The sequence below is a fragment of the Lagopus muta genome, chromosome 10 (assembly GCF_023343835.1).
Source record: "Lagopus muta isolate bLagMut1 chromosome 10, bLagMut1 primary, whole genome shotgun sequence".
NCBI lineage: Eukaryota > Metazoa > Chordata > Aves > Galliformes > Phasianidae > Lagopus > Lagopus muta.
The window spans coordinates 6,220,675-6,248,230 of record NC_064442.1 but is presented as its reverse complement, the minus strand read 5'-3'; the positions used below and the strand labels follow the sequence as shown (position 1 = coordinate 6,248,230).

At 45.7% G+C, this 27,556-nt stretch overlaps 1 protein-coding gene across 2 annotated transcripts in view; it reads right to left on the bottom strand.

Moving 5' to 3' along the window:
• The window catches only part of AKAP13 (A-kinase anchoring protein 13), a 195,681-nt gene extending 171,599 nt beyond the window's left edge, over window positions 1-24,082 (bottom strand). The window contains exon 1 of one of the 2 annotated variants that reach the window (XM_048956244.1): window positions 23,952-24,082. The gene's annotated coding sequence lies outside the window, so the exon portion shown is untranslated. Of the gene's footprint in view, window positions 1-4,958; window positions 5,034-23,951 lie in introns of those variants that run through there. The other variant, XM_048956245.1, reaches the window with a different exon arrangement.
• Between the last annotated feature and the right edge of the window lie 3,474 nt (window positions 24,083-27,556).

Sequence of the window (27,556 nt, the reverse complement as noted above, 5' to 3'; positions counted from 1 at the left end):
CCTTTCTCCAACAAACATCACTGGATACATCACAGCTCAAGTGAAAGGGATGACCATTTTTGCCCACCTCCACCTCATCATCCTCAACAGCACTGCAAGGGATAGTTGTGCAGGTTGGTGCTGAGCCCTCCGGTCTGGAAGGGCTGACAGGAGGTCTCCTTTGGGAACACAAACCAATTCCTCCTGAAAAGACAATTCCCCAAAACAGAGCTGCAAGCTCATTCCACATCCAACACCTCCCAGCGCTCACGTAGCAGTGCTTTGTCATGGCTGTGCATTGGAAGTCACGTACCAAGTCAGAATCACAGGCAATGTTCAACCAGCCACACCTCTGGTCGGTTAAATATTCGACACCAAGGTACCTGAAGCTGTCCTTTGGGCGCTCTGTGCTAGGCAGGCCACAAACACTCACAACACAGCAGTGTTTCTGTGTAAAGGCATTGCAAGCTCTGCCAGTGCTGTTCATTACTCTTCAGGAAATGACAGGCTCAGTTTACAGAATGATAAAGTCCAGTGAATTCTTCCTAAACTGGATGGAAACCTGAAAGCTTAACAGACATAATAAATTGTGCATTATCTGTATTCTGGAGCTGCTCTTACACAAATAAATACATCTAAATTCGGCTGCAACCTGCAAACTCTCCTTCATGCGAATAGCAGCTCTGATTTTAGTGGAGTTACTTTCATAAGTCAAAGAAAGTGGGGTCTTCTCTTTCATATTATGTAAACCATGCATTAATTAAATTCTTCACACATAAGCTCTGCTGCAGCTTGCTTCTGGCTCCTATGCTGAACATTCATCTCCATGCAGCTCCAAAAGGTGCAATCACAAATTTTAGGAAAGCGTTGGGTTTTTTTTCCATTCCCTTGCATGTAACAACAAGATTTATGCCCTTGACAATTAAAAAAAATATACATGTAATCCAAGAGCATAGCTAAAATGTTAAAAGCAGCAAGTATAGAGACCTGGAAGTGCTCCTCACCACTATCTCCAACACTATTACTTCTCCCAGGCCTAGGGCTCCGAGCAGCAATTGTGCATCAAAGACCATTTGCTTTCTTGAGCAAATTTATTTGCTGTATGCTGTTGGCAGCATCCAAACCACAACTCTTAGAAGGTTACTGCAGCACAAGAGCTAACCAGAAAGGCTACCAGTAAGCTACCTCTATCGTTCTTAAATATCATCACTTTCCTTTTCCTTTTTTTCCATGCAATGAATTTAAAATAGCAACCCGTGCATAGGCAAAGTCTTTCAACCTGCACAGTATAGAAAGCAATGGGCAGGATTCACAAACGCTTTGAATAAATGCTAGTAATCCATTCCTTTAAGATGCTTAATTAGGAGACAGATTAAGCAGAACTAGTTTGTTAGTTGGGCTACGGTCCTTGAAACAAACAAACGGACTGCAATCTGCGCAGATTTTTCCTATGTATAGGATTTTTTCCTTTATATTCCCAGGGATGCTGGATGCAACAAAGCAGAAAAATTTTGCTTTGTAACAGGCACCAGTTCAACAAAAACCGTACAGCCAGCTTCCTCCTTCCTTCCCTTCCTCTCCCAGCCCTGGGAAAAGCCACGAAATATGAGTTACTGCTGCAGTAGGCAAACATTAATAGCGACTGAAACCACTTCACCACCTGACCTATTCTCCTTTCCCTTCCCCTCATTTTTATTTTAAGAAAACCCACACAATGCCCTGCAGAAGGGTCCCAGCGTGTCAGAATGTTCCCTGCTTCACTAAGCTGAATAAAGACCTAATTTAGGAGTAAGAGAAACTCGCTGTCTGTTCTAAGCCATAAATATTCCAGATTAAGATGAACTGATGGACTCGGCCTGCAGGACTTCACAATTTGAGCAGTGCCACATATTTCACTGCAGGGAAAAAAAAACCAATTATTCCCTTTTAACTGCTCAGAATACAAGCAAAGAGCTGAGTACGGGGAACTCGGTAGGGACAATTCCTGCACATTTTCAGTGGCATGCCAAACACTTCAAATTTCACGAGAAAAACCTCTTCTGTAACTCGGCTCTACTCCATTTCACTACGTTCAAAGTGTGACCAACATTAGGAGGCCTGATCAAATTCCTGGCTTTATCCACGCTTGAATTAAGGCCTTGGCTCAGCAAGGGAAAGCAGACTGAGTTACACGAGCTTTTCTTCTTTCAGAGCACGTCAGCTGTGAGCACTGATACTGAGGCAATAGGTAACAGACAGACCCAGGGAGCTTCCATTCTGTTACAAAAGGAAGGGATATCATTTTTTGGTGATGCAGGTGGTATTTCTGCATCTCTAGCTAGAGAGCCCAATGCTAGACCCCAGTTTTCATCTGCAGGTGATATATTTCAGGGATATGGTTTATCAGGCAACACTGGTGGTAGGTGGACAGTTGGATTAGATGATTCTACAGGTCTTCTCCAACCCTAATAGTTCTACAATTAAGCCTATTTAAAAGTACAGCTTACTCTGTCCCAACAAACAAACATTTCTTTATAAACAGATAGATAATAAATAAGCTGGTTTTCAGTTGGGCAAGAAGGCCAACACGTCCATGGCACTACTGAAGCAACCCAACAGGGTAATGGGAAAAGACAGCACTAATTAGCTTCAAAGGGGCTGGGATGGAAAAGCAGGCAAGAAAACTGATTTCCAAAGGACAGACTGCTGAACACATGGCAGGAAGATCTGGTGGCTTTGGTCAAGTGGGAGGAATGAGCAGATGAGAGAACCAGGGTAGGGAGAACCTGCACAGCCCATCCAAGCAGATGCACAGTGGGAGTTGGAAGCCTCAACTTTTAAGAGCACACACACATAAATGTGATAACATTTTATAATCCTGCAGCACTTTTAGAGTGCCCCAACTGCTTCGTTAATTATGCATCAATACCCACAAAACAGAAGAATAAGGAGGAGATGCAACAATCTCACTTAAGGAAGCAAAAACTACTTGCAAGTAGTCACATACCCTCACTTCTTTCCCAGTCCCAAAGAACGCCTGCAGTACCCTGCAAGCAGACTGCACAGCCCTGAAAGAAGCCAGTGTTCAGGATTTGAATCCGGGCTCCTTTTTCAGTGTGCAACCCGATGCCGTGGGCACTGCAGGCGCTCCCACTTCAGCTGTCCCGCAGCCGTGCCTTGTTCACCAGCCAGCCCCCATGCAGAGGTCATCTTACAAGAGTAACACCAATTGGGGGAACTGTAAACTGGGATTTTGTGCTGGAGTTGTCTATCGGCCCAGCATCACGGCTGCTGCAAAAATTAATCATCTTCAGAAACTTCACCTTAAAGTTCGTGCTTAACAACACTAATTTCTCTTAAAAATATATTTTTCTTTAAAAAAAAGTCACCCATTATGCCAACCAGACTTGCCAAGTTTTAAGAGGCTACACCATTTTCTCAGCTGCCCGATTTCACATTCACCTTCACGTACAGCTTAAAAGGAGGCAAAAAGTCATCATGGAAAGTAAGTGGGATGTGATGCTTAACATCAAGGCTTACACTGAGTGCGTTTCACAGCACACACTGAGGGCCAAGAATCATGAATTCTCCACATAGTACAGGAGAATTAAGGAAGGAGAAGGAGGAAACCTAGCCAAAGCTTGGAGGTGCGTCTACCCAATTAACACAAGGCTACCAGGAGAAAGCAGATGTGAAGGCACACCTTAGTTTTATTTGGGGGAAAAGCTAAAGTCTACAAGTTGAACTGATTCCATGCAGTGGCAGACGTTGAAACAGAGCAACATTACTCCTTCAACATTAATAAAACATGTTGTAAACAGAGTGTTTTTTCAGCCCTTGAAATCTTGCCAACTCATAAGCTTTTCATGGGAACGCTGAAATGGATGTCTATGCGAGCTGTATCCATATGAGTTTTAAGTGTTACCACTGCACAGAGGCCAAGGGCTCCCTCCCTCCCTCCTTCCCTCCCAGCCCCTCACCATCTGCACATTTGTAGTTTTTGAAAAGCCTGATGAACTAAAGCTCCAACCGCTCTCAGTGGGTGAAGATACTGAAGTCACCCATGAATCATGAGCAGAAGGCAAGTCTTGAAAACATTATGAACTCCTCCACCCACTGAACTCAAGTTCCTTGGAGGTAAGATTTTACATTTTCTATAATAGAAGAACATTAGCTACTTCGTAAACAAAGTCAGACAGTCAGAGGTCACCCTATTACCCTTTATCCTCCTCCCTTCCCTCCCCAGGTTCGTTATCGTCCACCTTTTTCAAGTCCTAAGCTTCATTTTTCCATGAAGTTAACACTGATTCCCAGCAATACAATGGCACTGGATGCGCTGGCATTCAGACAGGCACTTGATCACCTGGTTGTTCCCTCTATAGGAATAGTTAGAAAATTTCTTAAAAACAAAGGAGCTTCTTGCTTCCCTTTCTAACATACCTAACAGCCTAGCATGGAAACCCCTCTACAGCATGACAGTTCTGGAACTAGTCTCATCCTCCAACCCCCTAAAAGATTTATTGCAGCAAGCAATCTGCTGCTTAACCCTTTCCAGTTTAAATATTTCAATTTGGACTCTCCTGTACCAAGCCAATGAGAGCAGCAAAGGTACTGCACCAACAGACCCACATGGTATCCACCATCCCCAACATCCTACATTTCCCACATGTATTCTACAACTCAAACTGAAACCTGTGTCCACCACAATACATACACCCCTTCTGTCATTGACACGAGTTTCAAAAGGTTATGAAATTGGTGTACAACTTCAATAAAGAAGTGAGCAAAAAAAAGTACACAACCTACGTCCAAGGAAGTCTGTCATCAGGTCCTTGTGATGCTGGGAACATCAATGTTCTTTGCATGTCACTGTAATGCTACAATGTGATGGAAAGTACAGCAATAACAGCAGAGTGGCACAATCCTAGGCTGCAGCAAATGAGTACAAGCCCAAACGTAGCAACTAGGGATGCAGAAACAAAGGAAGGAAAACTGCTTACCTTCAGAAGGCCTCAGGCACACAAGGAGCTCCACAGAGATCTCCCCCCTGCCACTGCCAGCCCTTAAATGAGGCTGGAAAGGGGTGGATTCTGGTCACTCAGCTGCATTACATTGCATTGCATGCACCTGAACTCCCTGGGTTAGCCCTGCCTTCCCACCAGGTGCTCAATCAATGCTTCAGGCCACAACTTAGCATTTCTGCTACAACATCCTGATTTATGCCTATTTAAATAATGACAAATATTAGTTTTAAAGTTATATTAATTGCTTTATAAGAGATCTCTAGTCCTAACAGGATAAAAAGCTCATACTAAACAAAACAGCTTGTTTATACTACATGTATGTCTAATAGGAAATACTTGGAATCCCACATGTTCAAAGCAAGACCAACTCTCACTGCAAAGGGCTGCAGCCTCTGGCTATCCAGGGGCCAGAAGGGCCACACATGGGTCACAAGGCTTGGAAACTCAAGCTGAGAGAAGCAGCTCTGCACAACATCACAGTCCACTGAAAAAAGCTGTATCTACACCAAGGCCAACAAAGAAAAGCAAAACAAAAACAAAAACCACCCCGTAGTTGGGAGCAGTGTAAAAGCTAGAAAGCACAGGAGAATTAAGGAAGGACGAAGGAGGAAAGCTAGCCAAAAGCCAGAATTACGCTTGTGGTAAATACCAGGCTACCAGGAAAAAGCAGATGTGAAATCACCCCTTGTTTCATTCAGAGCAGAAGCAAAGCACTACAGCAGGTAACGGTCTCACTTGGAGCAATAAGAAATGATGAAATTGGGTTTTAAAGACAGCAAGATGATCACCTCGAGCCCTTCGTATGTTTTTGGTTTTTTACCGCTCCTTTATTTAAGGAAGTCCAAAACAAATATATTCATTCTGTTACTCTTCTTACTCATTTATATCTACAAACACGTACAAGTCAAAGGTTTAGTAACTGTAGAGCCCAGCACTTCAATGCAAACTGATTTCTGTCAGACATTTTCCATGTCCTCTTGCAAAGCCTCTGAGCCAACTCTCCCCTCCACCTACAGGCTGCAACAGCATTTCCCCATTTGTAGATGAATGGCAGTAAGTCAGCTTTTGAAGGGGGAAGGAAGAGAAAGGCAGCACTCAAAACTCAAAGGATTACTTACAAATAAGCTGGAGCCCTATAAACTTGGCTATTGAAGAAAGATAATCTTCTGCAGCTTATGCCAAGTGGGTCAGACAGAGGAAGAATCTGAGCAATCTTCAAAATCAAAGCAGATGGGGAAGTGAATAAATGCCTATGTGAGCAAAGAGGAAACAAGCTTCTGTTCATTTTAGCTTGTTCCAGAGGTTCACTTTTCTACACACCATCAAAAAAGTCAATCACTTAACTGACAGGAACAGCAAAAGCTTACTTCTGGAACAAATGCTAGGAGAAATGCATACTAGTTACATAGCTATTGCTATCTGTGCAAAAAAAAAAAATTCTAGTGTCTGCAGATTGATAAGATTGCCCAGCTGGGCAGTAAGAAGACAGATGTGATGGAGGAGAGGTGCTAAGAGGCAGGTTCTTAAAGTTCCTAATCATTAATGCTTTAATGTTATTGATACCAATAATTACGTGGCTGCAAATTAGGCTACAATTAAAGCTTTTTTTTTTTTTTTTTTAAATTAACACAAGCTTGTAGCCAAATTTTTCCCTTTTGAACTTAGGATAATAATAAATAAAATTGAAAAAAAAAGACAGCAACATGCCACAGAATGAACATATACTGCATTCTTTAAGAAGCTCAAGTTGACCTCCTGGTCCTTTCTCAGGCTTTACATCGCTAGACAAGATCTGGGCCAAGAGCATTTCCATACCCAGAGATGTATCTCTGTCTTGGGCTAACCCCATCACTCAAGTGGTGAAACCTAAAACCAACACATCTCTCCCACGGTCGTGCTGGAGGAGCTGGGGAACCCTGTATCTGCCTCAGCAAAATAAAAAGACTACTGGATGCCAAATGAACAGCACATCAACCACACAACAGCCCCTCTACTCAATGTGCTTCATGCCATCCACCACGGGTGATCAATTTTTGATCAAAATCTCAACAACTAAAAAATAAAAAATTAAAAAAAAATAAAAAGAAGAAAAGATCTGTCATTCTTTGAAGAAAAAGAGCTTGTGCGAGCTGACAACATGCAATATCTTTTGGATTCATATCTGGGAAGGAGTCCCCTTCCTCTCCACATTCCTGAGAGTTTTGCAAGCTTTCTGGAATCAGAAGAACCCTGACGGAGCACAGAAATATAATTTACAACACTGCTTTATTACCAGGCCCTTTTAAACTGACAGTGGTGGGAACAGGGGAAGAAGAAAAAGTTCTGAGCGCTGTAATTTGTTAGGGAGACACAGAGAGCTCAGAACACAGAGATCTCTGGAGGTGTTCAGGAATGGTGGGGACGTGGCACTGAGGGACACGGGCAGTGGGCATAGTGGAGGTGGGCTCATGGTTGGATGAGGTGATCTCAGTGCTCTTTTCCAGCCTCAATGATTCTATGATCTACCAATAAGAAGACCTCTATAAGCAACAGGTATTCTTCCACCACTGGGGGAAGGGTTGGTTTATTTTTCTTCTATATGATACGTGACTTTGACCTGGGTCAAACACAGCAGTGCGGGGAGCTGAAAAGGGATCACCTGATAAAACCAATTCCCTCCTGCGCTGCAGGAATGACAGCTGAGCACCACAGCACACACAGTCAGAGCCTTCTGGAACAGCACACGGTCTGTGTCAGCAGAGCAGCACTCGCTGAATTAAAATAGAGGAGTGACGACCCTTTGGAAAGAGTAGGGCCTCACTGGGCTTCCACTGTACCCAAGGACATCTCAGATATTAAAGCTGGTGCAAAGAAAAAAATTATTAAATCAAAGGGAGGAAAACAATGTCAGCCTCATGCGCATTTTGTTGCTGAATAATGATAGTGTTTACCTTTCTAGCATAACACATTACCACTCTGGACTCAACTTTAAAGCCGAGTGCACGACAGGATTAATTATGTCCTTTCCTCTTAACCACCTTTCCCCGGGTTATTTATTAGCTAGCTCTGCACATATTCATAGATGTGTCTAACACACAAAGTTAAAAGGCTCTGCTCATCCGCTGGATTTCAAGCTGCTGCCTAACGGCTCGCAGGACCGGTGTGAAGAGGAACAAATGCCATGGAGAAGCAGACTGAAGCAAAGATCTGCCTTGAGACTGCATTAACTTCACTCCGCTGTGGTCTGCGATCTCAAGGGACAGGGGCCTGCAGCTTCCAAGCTGGCCATGCCCTGGAAGGGGATCATAAGGGAGGGAGGCAGGAAGGGTACAGCCCTGGGTCCTGCGGCACAAAATGGAGAGAAAACCCTTACACAGACACTTCATAAAGAGCAGCACATCATCCGTAGCTGCAAGCACAAATGCTAGGGTGCTCTATTCGCCTCTGATGGCTACAGTCACTGTTTGATCTCATAAAGGATCACAAGCAACTCCAGCTAACATGTCAGATACGCTGCGTATCTACAGGCACACTTGTTGCTTTGCACCAGGGCTCAACAGACTCTTCCCTCCATCACAAAAAGGAAAACAGTGCCTTTTGACACAGCAGTGCTCTGTTGGTCCCTCTTCAAGCACACCACAGCTGGGCTGGAGGAGAGCTCATTTTCTCCAGTATTTAAAAGCACAATAACAAGGTTTGCATGCGTATTCAGAAATAAACAAGGTGTGCTTGCAATCAGCCCTCAGAAACCCCATTTGTCACCAGACAGCTTGGCTACTCCATTTCAGAGGTTTGAGAATGGATGTGTGCGGGGGGGGGAAAGGGTGTATTTGATTTCTCACAGTGTTAGGGACAAAATAAATAAATAAACACACAAATCTTGAGCCTTCTGTGATTTCTCCTCTACGTCAAAAATTCTTTCCAAGAACTGTTGAGGGAATAGAGGGGAAAAAGAAGGGATGGAGAAAAAGTAACACGCTTTTGTTTCCTAACAAAATGATAGTAAGCAATGCCAACAAAACAGATATCCAAAAAAAGGCAAAAAAAAATAAAAATAAAAATAAAAATAAAAATAAAAAAGCAGAGAAACTCTTGGAAAAACCAACTTTTATAAATTGATAATATGATGCAGTAACACGCAGACGAAAGCTGTATTTCATTATTCTGCACATCAAGTCCACTTCATGTGATTAAATTAATAAATGAGGTCCTCATGTCGTACTACAGGCATTACCCTACTTTTGCTTACTACATCCTTCTAGCCTTAACCACAGCACACGCAGTGCAGCTGGTGGGCAGCTCTCAATTACAACACAACACGCAGAAGAATTTAGATTGGGGAAGTGATTCTAAAAAAGGGCCCATAAAAAGGTCTTGCTTCATTTTACCTAAGCAAAGCTGCCATTTGAGGGTTTTTTACTACTAAAATCCAAGAAAAAGGGTCTGAAACGACGCAGGAAAGTGCAACATTGTAGTTAGCAGGATAAAACTCTCGTTCAATTAGTATAAGAAATCTGAATCACACTGCATTTCAGACAGCAACATGTGACAAAAAGATGCTCCTCAGGCAGCAAACATATCAGAAACAACAGGACATTTTCCACTGGTGTTGCCAGTATTACACCAGTGCAACTCCTCAAACATCGATCGTATCGGCCTGCAATAAAACCAGTGCTATGCAGCAGACAAGCCAGGCGTAAAGCAATGAGCCAAGCTGAAATGCAAGAACTTATCATGGGCCTAAAAAGCAAACTGCTCAAAAACACAGGACAGTAACTGGCAGCATCAGCAGGAGCATGTGGGCACAACCACTGCTGCACAAAAATTCACCCAAGGCTCCTTAAAACTCATGAAACCAGACTTCAGCAAGAGCAAAAAACAAAAACAAACTGGCTGAGGATGGATGACTGCAGGCCCCAAATCAAAGAGGGAGCTGATGACTGTTTAAGAGGAAGAAGTCTTTGCTTGTTTCAAGATTAAAAACTCATAATTCTGGCCCCAGCTGAAGCACTATCATTCACCAGACTGGTACAATTTCGTTGGGCTGATCCTGTGCTCAGACAGACAGGCCATTATCAAAAGTTCCTCTATTCATTTTGCTTCCTGTTTGCTAGTGAAAGCCCCTTTTATATGTGCTCCTAGAGAGGCTGTTAAACAGGGAAGACTTTCCGATGGAGAAGATAAGGTGGTCAGATTTATTCACAGCAGAAGGAAGGGAAGCTGTACGGGCTGATTACAGTTGCTCCAAAGCAAAGCAACAGAAGTTTGCAGGACAGAGATGGAAGATGATGGGTGTTTTTTTTTTGTTTTTTTTTGTTTGTTTGTTTGTTTTTTTAATGGTAAGCATTATATTAATAGCATTATTGCTAGAATTATCACAGAACAGCTTGGGTTGGAAAGGACTGCCCCACAGGACCTTGCACTTGGCCTTGTCGAACCTCATTAAGCTCACATGGGCTCATTTTTCAAAACTGTCCACGTGCCCCTGGATGGCATCCCTTCCTCCTGCCATGTCAACTGCACCACCCAGCTTAGCATCGTCTGCAAACTTGCTGAGGGTGCACTCAACCTCAGAACTCAGTCCCAGGGCTTTTCAAGTCCTGAGGCTGCTCCGTATTTCCTGTGATGATATGGATCAGCCCCAGCGTCACAGCACACAGCAGGCCCATGGTAGGTCCCAGTGCTGCCAACTGGGCTCCTCTTGATACTCAGAATCAAGATCTTTATTATTTTTTTCTTTTTTTAAGTTAGCATTCCTAAATACGCAAATGTGGTTGAATAATTCAGAAATACACCAACAAGGCAGAACAGGAGATTTTTTTTCCCCTCGCTCACTCTTTTAGAAAAGTTAAATTAAAAAAAAGAAAAAACAAAAATACCCAAGGCCAACCAGATAAACCACCCAGGGTCAGAGGAAAGACACCGTCTAGGAAATGCTCTCCAGATTAAGACAGTTCACGTATAATTTTCAGGGTCAGATCCTGTTCGTGTTCCAGACATGAGCACTCAGACTTCAGTGGAGTGGGATGGCGATTTCCACATTATTTAACATGTGTCAGCAATTTTAAACAGTTGCTTTGCAGATTCTCCGAGCTAACCAAGCAAACCCGACCACTGAGAGCCTGGTGTAGTACTTGGCTGATGAAAAGCTGCCTGGAAACTCCATCAGGACACTGAAAACCATTCCCCCCATTAACGTTCAGTCTGGTACAGTTACAATTGTTTTAAAATGTAAAAAGATGGAAATACAAACAAAACCACATTTCTCAAGTCTTGAAAGGTCAGGCTAAAGAAGCTAACTTCTACCAAAAGCCAGGGCTAACAATGATGGTTGCAAGGGCAAAGCCTGCCCCTTCCTTCCCTTCTCCCAGACTATTCTTCCCCAAAATAGCTGCAAAATAAACAAGAATCAAAACACTCGCAGCAGAAAACAGCATGCAGCTTTAGAAGAAACCAACTGTGCTATTCTTCATGACTCCATCCATTCCAAATAGATGTCAAGTTGTTAACAGCTTTCCCTCTGACAATGCTAAATGAAATTAAGGCAGGCAAAAATAATGAAATGTTTATTACACTTCTATGTGGGCAAAGACATAAAGCACAAGGTAACCAAGCACAGGAGTAGGGAACCAGGAGACAGCAGCTGCTTTTAGTTCTGCCACCAGCCTGTATCTCTGCACACATCACTCAAGGCAAAGAGCTGGCACTCACCCTCCTCACACTGGAGATATTGCCTCTTGCAATCAACAGCTTCCATCGTAAACTACAACAGCTTAGTTGGCAAACGCTCAGATTTAGAGGGGATTTATTTCATCAAAAGCAGCCACGTCTCGTATTCCCCACATAATAAATGGAAGCAATATTGCTTACCTGTCTTTACTCATTCTTCGCATTGCAACGGCTAGGACACAATATCCTGTTACAAATATACAATGCACAAAAGCAATCGTTCAGATTACTTAATGTGCACTTTTACACCACTAATAATGGCAAGTTTGTCACAATACAAAGGGTGTTGCCTACGGTGGGAGTGTCGTAATAGGATGACGAGACAGAGCCTGCTTGTTCTGCACGTTTTGTAAGAGCGTTGGGTCTTTCCTGCCATGAAACAACCCCTGTTGTACAAATAATTAATTAAGAACAAGCCAAGAAAGTGCTCCCAAACCTTTGTGTTTGTTTTCAAGTCTGAGTAGCCAGCACCAGCAATTTGGAGCTGACGAACCCTTGCTACTCACTGCACTGCCAGGAAACAGAAAGGCACAGAGTAAGTGTTCTTCAGTCAACAGCTTTCACAATAGGAAAAAAGAAGTCACAACAGACCAATGCTCACTGGCACTTATCTGGATGCAGCTCACCTTGCTGCAGTTAAAATAAGACTTAGTGCATGTGACAGCTTTAGGAAACCCGAAGATGAACAGCTTTTCTGGGCTCTGACACATCACTGGCTGGCCTCTGCACATCCAAGACCATTTGTTGTCATGCTTTTGGGGGCACTTTCTGAGAACCAAAACAAGTGCTACTACTTCTGAAGATCATGCTACAGCTATGTTTTGTTACTATTTTACAGGCCTAGAGATGAATGCCTAGCTGATTTCCAGCCTCTGTACCTTTAACACTTGGAATATTGCAACTGAAGGAAGCAGAGGATTTCAATAGAAGCTTCTTTGTCACTCCAACAATCTGCTTTGCCACACAAAGCTGCAAGTTCAACGTTCTGCAGCTATGCTCAGCGCAACACCCGCACTTCTCAACACGCATTTCATCTGCTTGAAGAGTTTTTAAGTAAAGATCAGAGACAGAAGTCAAAGAGAACCAAAATTCTAAAGTCCCATCAGCAAGGTTCTCCTCCAAAAGCAGGACTTCATACCATGAGAAGACCCAACTCAAAAAAGGATCATGGGCATTTTCAGCTATGCAGTGATGCTAAGCAGACACAGCTCAAATGTGCTGCTTGCTCTCATAGAAAGAGGGGAGAGAAGAAAATAAAGCCAGAAACAGTACTTACCAGAAAGAGAAAAAAAAAAGCAAATGTTTTAACATCAGTACTGCTACTGTTCTAGAAAGGCCTGGAAAAAAGATACAACTGGAGTTCCCTTAGCCACATGTTCAGATTTTTAGTTGCATACCAGTCAGCCTAACCGAAGGGCTTAGCTGGGAATGCTCAAATGAAGTCGAGGGTCCCGCATCCCCTCCCCTTTCCCTAAGTAAGCAAGTGAGAGTTTCTGGCATGGACACTGGTGTGCAAGATTTTAACATTCCCCTTTCCATAAACAGTCGTACATCAAGCTCTGAAAATTTGCTTCACAGAAACATTTGCGCTAGTAAAACTCAATTATTCTAATACTTGTGTGACACATGCAGGAGGGGTGCATAAAAAGGTTATGGTGAGCTCATTTAAGAATTTAAACAAGTACTTGATAAAAAGTTTTTGAATTATTCACTCAGCTCAACTATTAAATCAGGCTTCCAAAGGAGTCTTTGAACAATAGCACAGAAGATGCTGTATTTATAACAGGGCAGCACTGCAGTTATCACTGTGTCTCACAGGGAGAGCCATTCATAATTACAGTGGTAACCGTGGGACTGACAAGACACTTGGAATATTTATGCTTCTCCCTTTCTGAACACGCAGCCCTATTTCTGTATAAATAGCTGGAGAAGTCATACTCCTGATAAGAGTCATTCCTTCAAGAACGATTTGCTCCTTGTGGGCACCCTGAGCTGTAGGTGCCCCTGCTCATCATATGGGGGTTGGACTAACGACCGTTAAATGTCTCTTCCAACTGAAACAAATCTGTGGTTCTATGAATGCCCCAGACTGAGAGAAGCACTCAGAATCAGTGCTAAGCATTAACACAGTGAACATGATACCACACCATGAATGCCCCACTACGTCTCCCAAGACATCGAGGCCAAAGTCAGCTGAAGACATCAGCACATTCCCCAGCTACAAACCTTTGCGCTACAGTTCTGCACAGCTCTGCAACTTTCTGCCCCTCACATACAGAGCAATTTCTTCCAAACCTCCAAGCCCACATGGAACAGTGACTTGGAAGAGATAGGTTGAGTGCTGCTCCACTTATCTTGTGCATACCTCTCCCAGCCCGCTTCCTTCCTTCCCATTCCTTTTTCTTCTACATCACAGACCTCTTGATAGTTCAGTTCAACGAATACAAGCCAAGATTCTCCCAAAACTCCTTCAAGACCTTTTTGGCTATAATCACCACCCAGGGGAACAGTCCTGTTTGCATATCATCCCCTCTCCAGCATCAGCATGTTCCCAAACAAACTCACAGCCCAATGACACAAGGTCATAAAACTCAAAAAGAAAAAAAAAAACCAACAAAACAGGGTATCCTCTCACAGCATCCAGCATCACTCACATCACTTCTTTTTTAGAAGGGGGTGGTGCTTGGTTTTTTTAACCCTTGAATTCAATTCTGCTGCTGTACTTTCCCTCAGACACCCAACCCGCCGCCCCACTCGCGTGCTCTGCCAAATGGCACTGTTTGGAGAGCTGGTTTCACCGAGCGGGGTAAAACCAAGCACCTGCATCACTGCAGATGTAATCACAGCAAAACACCGCGGCTATTTGTAGACTTCCTGTTCATCACATAACAGTTAGCGTACCTTTGCCTTGAGCAATTATTTACAGTGCTGGAAATCCTGAAGAGACATTAGAAGCAATCCCCTCTGCGTTATGAAACGATCGCGTTGAAGTTAGAAATGACTCAGAGGGGAAAACAAAAATCAGAATAATTCTTTGTAAATATGCCCAATGACAAGAAGAAAAAAAACACCCCACCCTAAATCACTTCAAATTTGGGATTAGCTGACTCCAATTGAGACAGGGAGGCATTTTACACTGCAGCTGAATTGGCAGCTCAAATTCGATTGCAGGTTCCGATGCAGGCTTTAAGTCAAAGCAGAGTGAAACCCTTGCTGGCTTGTCTTCACTGCACTTTTAATCTTCATTAACTCCAAGTATGTCATTTACGTTGTGAATAACCCATCTTATTTTTTCTTTCAGAACTGGCTACACTGCATGCTGAATTACTTGCTGGCGAGCAGAGCTAAGAACTCCCTTAGAGAAACAGTATTTCACGTACTGACAACAAGGAAAAAAATCCAACAAACAAGACACTGATGTTTTAAAAAACACACAGAAACATTTTCATAGACACATCACAGCAAGTTGCTTGAATTCAACCCCTGTACCCCCAACCCCAAGGGAATCCAGCCACACAATTCTGCTTTGCACCAAAGCAACGTAAGAGGGAGATTTTTGACCTGTTTTAAAATCTCCAAAAGCTCTGACAGCACTGCTGACAGCTTACAGGAAACCAGCAACAAGGGGAGCACAAAGTCTGCATGAAAAGTCAAAGCTGCCAATGCTCCCGTTGCACAGAACCCACCCGTGTCACTACTTACATCCTCCAGCAGGCTCAGGGCTGAGCCCCAGTTACCATCTCTCCCAATCATGAAACATTCATTACGTATTTCCCGCATTATTTACTTCACTTCTTGGACTTTTTTTTTTTTTTTTTTTAATGCCCACTTAGCAAAGATTTACTGAGTTCTCCCAGTTCAGGCTCAAAAAAAAGCCCCGAGCGTTAGCAGGGTGGTTTCCCACCTGCCTCTCAGTGCTTGCTGCTGCAGCTTCATGGAGTTTCCTTCCCTCCCACTCCTGCTCAGGGCTTGGTTTCAAGTGCAAAAGCCAAGGAGACTCGCTAGGGCTGGGCTGCACGTAAGGCTCTGCCCAGAGCAAAGCGTAACGGTGCAGCTGTGCGAGCGCACCACAGAGGGCTCACGGACAGATGTTTCCATTCAAGGATGCTTCCAAGGAGCTGGGAACGTCGGGTTCACTACCTTGGTGTTATTTACATTTCTTTACATGCAGCAATAACCATACCACCGGCAGCTGAATGAAGGAAAACACGGAGCAGCGGGAGAGCATCTCACCCTGGCCTTTGCTGAAGGGGCAAAGCAAAACCCTTTCACGTTACCATTCTTAAATTTCCCCTTGCTTCATTCTATCTTAACAAGTCACAGGTTTTGTCTTCCAGAGATAACTGCACTCCTGCAGCACTTGCCCAGCCCTCCATCCTGAGCCCTAACAGGTTTGGAATCAGCTGCTCCTCCTCACGCTGCCTCATTCACCCCAAACACAGCAGCCTTGTGCTCAGGCTGCATCCAACAACAGCCTCAACCCCCAGCACCAAGAGGAAAAAAAAAAAAAAGAAAACTGGTATTTTCTTAAGCTTTTAAGGGTTTCCATGCTTCAAAATATTGATGCAATACACCCTGCATCATGTTCCCTGTCAATTGTGGTGTTGGTGAGCCCTGCACAGACCAGGAACCTCATGGAGAGGAGAAGGGCTCACTACCAAAGCAAATCTGAGACTAATGCTCTTTATGGATCTTGCTGCAGAACTAGACAGGTTGTCCAGCCACTATTCATCTTAGAGCTAATGGGTTTTATTTCACAGCAGGGAGATGTGCAAAGAAATCCGCACGTTCTGCCTTATTTCTTTAAAGGAAATGTATACTGGAAGAGTAGTGGGATAACGGGCACTAAAGAATGATAGCTGCAAGAAAAGGTTGATGCGTGTTTCTTTGGGGGACAGAATACTTTGTGAAGTCTTCCTCGCTTCATAGGGGAAACCTGCATTAGAATTTCCAGAGCCATACAGCAGGACAGCATTCACCAACACTGATTTTCAATACCAGCACTGCAAAGCCCACTGGCTGGCACATCCCTGTTACATGGGGAAGCACAGCTTCATTCTCACAAGCATTTTCACAGCAGTACCTTTGCATTTAAAATGCCAACTGTCAATGTATCTGCTATTCAGACACAGCACCCACAAATACATCATCTGATAGGCAGGGAGTTTTTACAAAGCTCTCAAAAAGCCCAAGGACATTTGGAAGGGTAGATGCAAGTTTAGAATGAGTCTTAGCATATCATCAGCAAAAAACAATTCTATTCTTAGATATCTCCCTTTGGTGTTTCCTCTAATGTTCTTCCCCCCCACACTCCTTTGAGAAAGTAAGTTGTTTGGTTATTAGAAAAAAATGGAAGAACCTGTTCTGCAAGGCATAGGAACAAAGCAGAATCTTATGAAAAGAAAAAAAAAAAAGAAAAGCTCACTGAAAGGTATGTAAATATTAGGGCTGGTAACACAAACAATATAACCACAGGAAACACAAGAAATTAAGAATAGATCAGGAGTTATTCGATTTCCTGGCTGCATCAGAGCCTCTCCGGGCTGGGCATGGCAGATTTACTCTCTAACAGAAATCAGAGAGCTGACAGAAAGTAGGAGGTGAACAGAACCAGTGACTGTGGTCTGCCCAGTACCAGCACCAACCCAACCCCAATGCCTGGGGTGCGATGGACACAAACCTAAACCTCATCCTTCATTCCCCTGTTATCCAGCAGCTCACAGCCAGCACCAGCTAGGACAGTCCAAAGGAAACCCTTACAAAGCAAACACCAAGTGCTGCAGCTTTCCTGAAGATTTAAGCAGAGTTTAAGCTCACTGCCACCAAAAGGCCTAAGTTTTCTCTTGGCACTGCACTATCATAAACCCAAGGGATAAATACATGCAGGTATTTATTTATGCAAACAGTATTTTAATTAATATCAGAAGCACTGATGAGACTGGATCTTTACTAAAAGTTAGCAAAGATATCACAAATTATGGGGAAGAAAAAAAGCCTTGCACACAGGGCACATAACACTTGATAAAGTTACACTCACTGAAAACACTTCATTTTCACACCTTTCAAACACTCCCTTGTTTTGCACAACACAGTCATACAGTAACTGTGGAATTGCTATTTATCCATCGTTTTGGAACTTGCTGTTGGCACCCTGAAGTGGAGGCTTTCTGTAGGTTCAATGCCTCTGGGACAGGATCTCCCTTTATTCTCCAGCAGCCTGATGACTTCTGAACTTTGAGATTACAAAGCAAGAAAGTTACTGGAGGCTCAACATGCAAGTCGACTGGCTAAGAAAAAGCAGCACAAAGTCCTGCCAAAATCCTAGTTAATCTGATCAAGCAAAAACCAGGGAGGTCTTAAGCACTATGCAGTTTAAACAGAGCTCATTTCAGCTGCAGAAGGAAGCCCACCTCTTCAGCAGATAGCCCAACTGAAGAGAGAACATTTACCTGCTTTAGGCTACTACTGCCCATAAGCAAGCTGAAGGGCTGAAGAGTAAAATACCCAGATAAAGAAAAATGTGGAACTTGGATGGATTCTGCAGATGGACAAATATTGCATACAGTCCAACAGGAAGGTGGGAAAAACAACGATACGTTACCCAACGTGCAGCCAGTTACCTCTTGAGTACTACTTCAATTTTCCTACTTTGCAAACAATTAATCCTCTTAACGTCTATGCAAACACATTTATTCTCCCCATTTCCAGCTTGTGAGCCCTTCCAGCAATGAGCTGGCTCATTCTCTAGCTTAACCCATTAAAACTGGGACCAAAGCTCTGCTTTAATCACAAAACATTGACCGAGTGACGATTTCCCATCACCCCATTCCACAGCACCCCACTGTCTCCCCATCACCCCACTCCCCCCAACACTTTCCAGACGAGCTGAGCAAGACGCCCACTCCAGCACACAAAAGGGCACTGTTAACCCAGCCAGGACTCAAACCCTCAGCCTTTGAGCTCTCCATCAAGCAGCAGCAGCCAATAAACTCATTCTAAAATTCATCAGCAGAAGGGAGAAGTGGCCACAGAACTGAGCCCACGTAAAACAAGGGCTGGATGGGGCACTGGTCCTTGCACTGAAGCCAGCACAACACAACCCCACGACAGACCTATTTATTTTCCTGTTGGTGACTGCACTGCTTAATACTGGAAAACCTGCAGCTAACAGTAACGTTTTGCCTCACATAACACAGAAGTGCAAAGGAGTCACCTGGAGCTGTGAAATGGATGCTGGTTGCATGAAACTTCTCTCTGCAGCAGTACATAAAAAGGGGGTTTAGCGTTAATTTCTCTACCCAGCCCTCAGCTAAGACAACCCACCTTCACCACAGCTGCTAGGAGAAGAGAAAGCACAAACATTTACATAAACAACGCAACCGAAGGTTTGCTCACCACCTCGTGCAGGGCTGTGCTCTCAGACGATGATCACTCATCATAAAAATGGGTGGAGCGGCTGCAAAGCACTCAGCAATGGAAAAACTGACGGCCTCACCCAGGGAAGCTCCTGCCTGGGCTGCAAATCCCGCGGAGACATGCAAAGCGCTGTCGGTGCTCCCCGTGTGGGAAGTCTTTCAGCTACGGATGCAAAAACATTTGCTAGGTAGCCATGTGAACTGCAGCACTTTGCTTTCATCTCCAGGATCGATATCTGCACCGACTCGAGGAGTTCAGATCGCGCTACGGGCACTGTTTACATCCAGGTCACCCAAAGTCATTCATCGGTGGTTTGTGTTTAAAGCAAAGCACAACGCTCCTCGAGTGCCAAATGTGGAGTTTCAGATGTGCAGATTTATGGCATGGAAGAAAATGAGACTTATTACACACAGCTTCAGTTGAATGGCCTAAGCCTGACCCACCGAGCAATTCCACCTGAGGAAGGAGAGCTCTGGTTTTGCTATGATCTCACTCGGGGTCCAGCAGCTAGAAAGCATGCTGTGCATGGCCCATCCCTTACTGTGCGTAACCACCAAACAGTGCCATCCTGCATCCCTTCCCCCAAAAAGCTCACTTCCCCCTTCCTTTAACACCTGCTTCCTCCATTCTAGCATCCATTGTCCAAACACTATTATGGGACCAAAAGCTCCAGCATCCCAAAGGAAGCTCAGGAGGAAAATGACTCTATAAAACAAGCGGTTTCTATACGAGACTTTCTCATTCATTGCAGCAAACCCAAACCTTACCATTCCCCATTTTCTCTTCCTTACTATAGCCCATGCTGGATGCTCACAGCTCCTTTGCTGCCAGCAGGAAGAGCTGCAAGAGCCAGCATCTGCGTGATGCACAACAGGTGTGTTAGCTCCTGAAAAAAGCAGGAGTGAGTCAGTGTAAGAGTCTGAAGGCAGACCTTCGTGCCAAAGCACTTGTTTGCAATGGTTTTATTAGCTTTTGCACTCAGACTTACACAGCAGCTACACCACTGCGGGCAGGGACACATTGGGAAAGAGATTTACTTTCCCAAGTAACTTTGCCAGGAACTTCAGATACAATTCAAATGAAGCTACAGAGCCTGTCATAGGTCTTAACATAACTTACTGCTCCAATCTGCATTAGCCACGGGTGATAAAAAGCTCAGAGACACAGCTGGGATTGAAACACAGCATGTCAGGTAGGCTCTCAGCACAGGGTCCTGAGCATCGTCGTCAAATGCCACATATCCTGCTCTTCTCCAGGATAATCACTATACATCATACACATCAAGAAGTCTCACTAGTCTCACTCATTCATCATCTTCATTTAAATGAATTCATCACCCATTTTACTTCCCCTCCCACCAAAATACCTGAAGTCACAGCTACAGGAGGAAACAGGATCAGTTGCAAGGGCTGTGATCAGACATCTTAAACAGCACCACCGAGGAGCAGCTATGTAGCATGCCATACTTTTAGGGGTATTTTCTTCTTAGACTTCCTCCAACCCAGTATCTGAGAGGTCTCAAACTGGTGCAGCTCTGCACTTGGGCTGTGGAAAGCACAAGGTCATTCCAGAAAGGATTTCAGCTTTTTCTCACCCACTACAAAAATCACACGAGAAATTTTCCAGCTTGTGATTTTCAGGTTTCTCCTTTAACATACGTACAAAAATCCTGTTAGAGCACATGACAACATAACACAGGTCAAGTACAGCTCCAACAGAATTAAAGTTTATTTTCAGCAAGTTATCACACTGCATTCTTTTTTAGGACTGTTGACTACTTAAAAGTATTTGCAATTACACCCCTTTGCTCAACAATGTGAGTGTACCTAAAACGGCTATTAAAAAAAAAGAATATAAATGTCAGGGTTTACTTTTGCAGAGGACATCGATCCTCACTATGCACAGAAGTCAACTGCAGACTTGAGGAATTTTAAAAGGGAACAACTTAACTCCTAACTCACTGGCTTATCTCAGTAACATCTCTCATCGTCATCATCAGCCATGCTGTAAAACAGGGACAGGCACTGCAGCCAGACACCTTCCGCACCAACAAAAAGCACCAGAGGCATTCACTGACAAGTCACCTCGCTTGTGTGACAAAGGGAACGGAACAGAAATACATGGATGCATGTTTTTTAGGGAGAGCTGTACAGCCTGACTGCAGCACCAAGTTCCCAGCATAGCAGCTTACCCCGGAGTGCTGCCAACATATTTCCTTATCACTAACCAAGGGAACTAAGCAGCCAGCTCTGAGGGATGTGCTCTGCCTCTTCATCTGCATAAAGGTCATTTGCAAGGGAGAAAGGCAGGTTTAAAAAAAAGTAAGAAAGAAAGAAAGAGGATGGCACGCCACATCCATGGCTTTGTTTTCCATACAAACAGTAAGGCTGGAAAAGACCACTAAGACCACACAGCCCATCAGCCCATCATCACCATGTACACTAGGAGCCGTGCTGTCAGGTTGTGGCACCACAACTTCAGTGTCTGAACATTCAGTGAGGGCAAGGAGGGGCCTTTCACCCCCAGTTCCTAACTCCTTCACCCTCCTTCCCCACTACAGCAACACTGAACCCATGTAGGCACTTTATACTTATCTGCTGCATGGTTTAATTTACTCCAGACTATTTATTGCCCGTGTGGGGGGAACCCCTATAGAAACAGCATTAATAGCACTCGTGGAGATGGCAGAGATAACCAGCTACAGCACTGCTTCTAGGACTGTTTGATAGGCAAGTGGAACACCACCGAACACCGGGCAGGAAAACTGATAGCTGCTGTCCTGGATTCAGAGTGGAAAAGAAATAGGTGCAGCAGGCACAGTGACTTACATTGCCTTTTGTTAAACTGATCTGTTTAAAGCTATGCCAGCAGAGAAGTACAAAACAGCAGCCCCTGCCCTTGTAACCAGCAGAGCACACCCCACAATAAGCCTACTGGCATTTTTTTCCCCTCTGGTATAATTTATTGCCCGCTGCCCTACCTCAGGCTTTGGATAGCATAACCAGATTCCTTCAGCTGCACTTAATCCTCCTCTTAGCACAGGGGCATACCCTGGACCAGAACACAGCTTAGTAAGGAGCAGATCCTGCTGGGAGATTAGCGGTGAGTTCTGCATAACCCTGGGTCTCCCAGTTCCACCACACCATGATTCAAAGCCTCCACTTACCTGGCAGGACTCCGTACATTAGAAGTACTTGTGCTGTGCTCTGTTGTCTGAACACATCTCACCCTTATTGCTTGGGCCATGCCAAGCATCCCTTGGCCACCAGAGCAAGCCACAGGCTGGGACACCAGGCCATGGCACGGTGTGTCCCCACAGAGCCCTGTCATCGAGCTGCCTACAGAACCTGTCTGCCCTGCAGAACCCCTCAGCCGAGCCCTGCCAGCAGCAGCCCCAGGGCAGACCAGCACTGAGAGGACAGGCAGTGCTACACTCATGCCATACATGCACAAGATGTGTACAGGTCTGAACTCATGCCAGATATCATCACCTTGCTTAACGCGCCCATACTCTGCTATGAGGCCTGGGGAAAAAAAGAAGAAAAAAAAAAAGTAAGAAAGCAAGATAATGTCCTTTGGCCCCTTAAAACCAAACTGGGATTGCATGAGCCAGAACTGGCAGCACAAGAGCAGAGCTCAGAGCAACTGTCTGAGCGCTGCTCGGGAGCTCTACGTGCCTGACATAGTTCTCCCGCATCACATATCTCCATGAGCACCTCAAGGCTGATGGCTGCCCGGGACCACAGGGAGCAGCACGGCTCCCAGCTGTCTGCTGCCAGCACAGCACCCCAATCCCTTGAGCAACCACAACCAGCACAGCATGCCCTTCCAAACTTCATAAATCACATTTCCTACGCCCGAGCTCCAAGGATAGCAAAGCTCACCGGGCAGAGCCCCTTCAGAGCTCAGCAACGTTGCTCCCACCAACCCCAGCTCCTTTCCATGACTTCCGTAGCACAGACACAGGCAGTGGATTAATAGTTAATAATTAATAAACTCTGATGATTTTCAGGTTAAGAAACGTCCAAACTTTGCCAATCCTCGGCCAGAAATTCCCACATTCACTTCCAAAGCGGCATAAATTCATTTGAGAGGGACATCAGCGAGCAGCAGCGCGAAGGCACAAACCAGGCCCGGTGGCAATGACCCTTCGAACAACTTCGGAGCATCAAAACACTTCAGCCCCAAAGGTGGGAAAAACCAACAGCGAGCGTCGCTCGGGAGACCCCGGCACGAAGCTGAGCCTTCGGTAGCGATAAACTCGACCACAAATAAACGAGGAAACAAACAAATGCGAATACAAAGTTGCGTCAGCGCAGCTCGAGGGTTCCCCCCGCCCGCCCCTACATCAGCATATCAATGGTTTGAATAGAGGGGAAGCGGAGGGAGGCTGGGGGCCAGCCCGGGGCTCCAGGAACGCCGTGCATATCCGTGTGTATGGACGCACGGACGTGTGCACGGTGCCGATGTCCCGGGCCGGGCTCGCCCCGTCCGTACCCCCGGAGCTCGGGGCCGCGCGGTACCGCCGCGGGGAGAACCGCAGACAATAGCGGCGGAGAGAGCAGCGCCGCGCGAGGAAATCGACCCAAACTCAGGCAAGAAAAAGCAAAGAACGAGGAAGAAATGAAAGGAAGCAGAGGGACGCGAAGTTGCGAGGAGAAAAGCTCTAATGAAGATGAGGAAGAAGGGTGGAAGCCTCGCGGAGAGGCAGGGAGTTTCTCCACAGCCCCCTTCCGCCGGAGATACCCCGGGAAGCTCCCCCCCCCCCCCTTCCGCTTCAGCCGCCCCCCAAAACTTTCCCCCCACAGCGGCCCTTCGCTAAACTCCGACGGGACAAGCACTCACCGCGGGGCCCGGCGGGCGGCTTCGCCCCTGGAACGGGGCCGGGAGGGAAGGGAGAGGGAAGGGGACGAGGGGAGGGGGGGGGAAAGAGGCGGCCGGGCCGGGTGCTCTCCGCCCGGGGAGGCGGGCAGGAAGGAGGGCCGGGGGCTGCGGCTGCAACCTGAGCACCGCCGCCGCGCCCGCCGCCAGCCCGCATGCGCCGGACCCGGAGCCGCCGCGGAGCGGGGCCGCCCCTGAGCAGCGGGCGGAGAGCGGGGGGCCGGGGCCGGGGCCGTGCGGGGAGGCGGCAGCTGTGAGTGGGCTGCGGTTCTCGCTCTCAAGTTTGTGGAGCTGCTCGGTTGGTCCTCTTCTTCGGAGGCACGCTGGGAGCGAGGGGTTCGGCACCTGGGGAACACCTGGTGGCTGTGCTGCTCGGTTGGCCCGAGGCGGTGCGCTCAGCTGCTCTGCGGGATTGGTGGTAGCGTTGTGCTTCTGGGGGCGAAGGGACGCGAGCAGCTTTGGATGCAGCGGGTTGTTTTTGTTTAAAGGGGTACTTCCTCCCCACGCGCCAAACTTCAGCCTCACGGCCTGTTTTGCTCAGAGGTACATTGCTTGCATCCCCACCTCCAGCTCATGTAAAGCTCTCCCAACACACGTTGCCTAGCCGAAATCACACTCAGCTGCACCCAAACACTGCCCTCCTGTCCCTGGCACAAAACCAAGCAACCCCAACGCCCCGTACTGCCCCTCACTGTATTTCCTCAGGGCCCGTTGCTCCTCTGCCACTGCACAGCCTGTGGAAGTTTGATCGAGGAACATCTGTAATTATTTCCACACCTTGCCCTGGAAAATGGTGGAAATGGCAATGCTGCTGTTAGCAAATACAGAATCATAGAATCGTTTGAGTTGGAAGAGACCCTTCAAGGCCACCTGGTCCAACTCTTCTGCACTGATCAGGGACACCTACAGCTGATCAGGTGATCAGAGCCCCGTCCAGCCTGACCTGCAGTGTCTGCAGGGATGGGGCACTCACCTCTCTGGGCAATCTCTTCATGTGGCTGGGCTGGAGGAGTCTGCTGGAAAGAAGAGGCATGATGTGCTGCAGTGGGGGATCTGCCCTCTGTCACCATTTCTATTGGAAGCTCTTAAAGGACGTGATTTTTCCTATCAGAAATATTCCTGCAAGTGAGCTTCTCCAAAGAACCAGTTGTTAGCCATGACCTAGGTAAGGAATTACCACAGGCTGCAGGATGGGACTAAGCTCCCCAAGCTGCTCTAGGTAGGCCAGAGCTCCCCATCCCTATGTGGGAGTCTCATACATCCCCTGCCCGGGACCAACATGGGGAAAAGCTCAGCCAGCCACTGCATCAGATGCCCGGCCGTGCTCTCATCAGTGCCCTGCCTTCACCAGGATGTGGTCAGTGCTCCACTTCCATCTTCAAATCATTAATTCTGTCTTTAAACTGTTGTCCAGACCCAAATCCTTTATCTCATATATTCTTCTTGGACCCACATAAAACCACAACCTGAGATGAAGGGGTGTTTGTGTAGCAGTGGTGTGGATGCCAGCCTTCTGGCAGATCATTTGCGGGCAAATTGCCTTTGACACTGGTTCCTCCAGCTTTCACCATAAGTCTAAGTCTGCTTTTCAAATGCTAGCAAGAAATTGGAAAACTACAAAGATCAATTTGTCTTTCGTTCTTCTTTTTAAATTTGTCATAAACTGCTGCAGGGCTTCCTACTTCTTGCTAGGGAATGAGTTTTAAGTGTGAGCTGCACTCATGAATGAGAATGGAATTTGGATCTGCACAACATAATCTGAACATTTGTGTGTAGTGGCATGAATTAGCAATATGAGCACATTGTTTCCATTTGCTGGAAATTAGCTGTCCTTGCAACTGAATAGAAAACAGAGTTCAATGTAACGATGGAAGCAGCAGCTATTAAAGATTTGTTTTCATCATGTTTAAGCAGCTACAAACTGAGATACACAGAGTGGGTGAGTGTGGCTGACAACAGTGTGCCGGGCTTTGTTCCAGTGCCTAGAAAATGAGGCACTGAGATAGCAGCAGCCACACCTGGAGAAGTTGACCAACATTTTACTTCTTCACACTCTGCCAATGGCATCCATAAAGCCCCATGAGCTGCATAATCTGCTGCAAAATTATTGCCTGTGACTGAGGGCAGCCTTCTACTGAAGTTTCCCCGTAAGAACAGATCTCGGTCAACACACAAAATCCTCAGTAAGGCACAGCAGGCAGACTCTGGAATTTGCCCTTAGGACAGCAGATAGCCTGGAGTGACTACAGTAAAAACACCCAAAGCAAAATGCAAACATTGTTGACCTGCAGTATATTATTCATGAAATGTCTGTAATTCCCATGGCTCTCCTGTGCGAAGTGGGGCTCTGCACCTCGCTGTCCCCTGATGCAGACCTCAGCTGCTCATCACTGCCCCGTCTGCCCCTCCACCTGCTGATGGGCTGAGCTAACACCCCACTCTTACATATGTTGCCGGAAGCCCTGATGTAAACACTGCCTTTTTTCTCCTGGTCAGAAATGTGCACCTGCCTGTGTTTGCAGCAGGAATTGACACTGCGTGTCCCAGCAAGGCTCGAGCCATGCCACAGCCCATGGGATAGGTGTGGGATGCAGCAGGAGGGCAGGGAGGAGAGGAGACCTGCAGACTGTCAACTGTTACCACTGAGCCCCGAGGAAGGTTTTTTTTTGGCACTTCAGCTTTACGCTTTGTGCTTTTTCAGAGGACACCGTTAGAGGCGCCTGCTCTGGGCACTTTGTTCTTTTCAGGATGCATTTTAATTTAATACAATTCTATTTCTGTCCCTAGCGATGGTTGTTGTCCAGTTACTTGCAAAGCGAGAGACAGACCAGTCTATGCCAAAAGCCTTTATTGAAGGATCAGAAAACATCAATCAAATCAATTTACGAAACTGAATTATGTGGGACCCCAGGAGTAAAAAATGACAAACACAGAGACTTAAATTGATAGCAGACCAGGATAAAAGCTTTTAGTCAATGCAGGCCATAAAATTAATCAAATGCAGTATACTCCCTAAAAATTAGAGCAGTTTCCCCATCCCCTGCACTCTGCTCAATTTCAGATCTAAATAACATGCAAAGTAGATTAAAATTAATCAATACAGCAGATCCCACAGTAAAGCAAGTAATCAAGAAAGCAACACATGCATTTGCAACCCATTATTTATTACCATCCCCACGTGTGGCCAGGATGTGAACACATATGGCATCCCTGGCTTCTCTTGAACCACCACCAAAGCTGATGGGTCTATTTGCTTTTTGTACAAGCCAGTAAAAGAAACCCTCAAAGTTTAGGGCATTTGGAGACATTTGCTTGAACCTTGTAAAGATTATAAAGGCAAAAATCGTATCTATAACATGGATGTGGAATGGTATCTTCTCTGTCTAAGACCTGAGTGCTCCTTCTCTTGCTCCCAGTGCTCAGATTATCTCTCTTTATCTCTGTGGGTTGGATAAGATTTCCCAAATCACAGAGGGAGAGAGAGAGTTCTCCAGCTGTTGGGAACCAATACCATGTTGGTGGTGGCAAACATTTCCAGCTTATCTGAACATGTAAACGCATCCCACCTT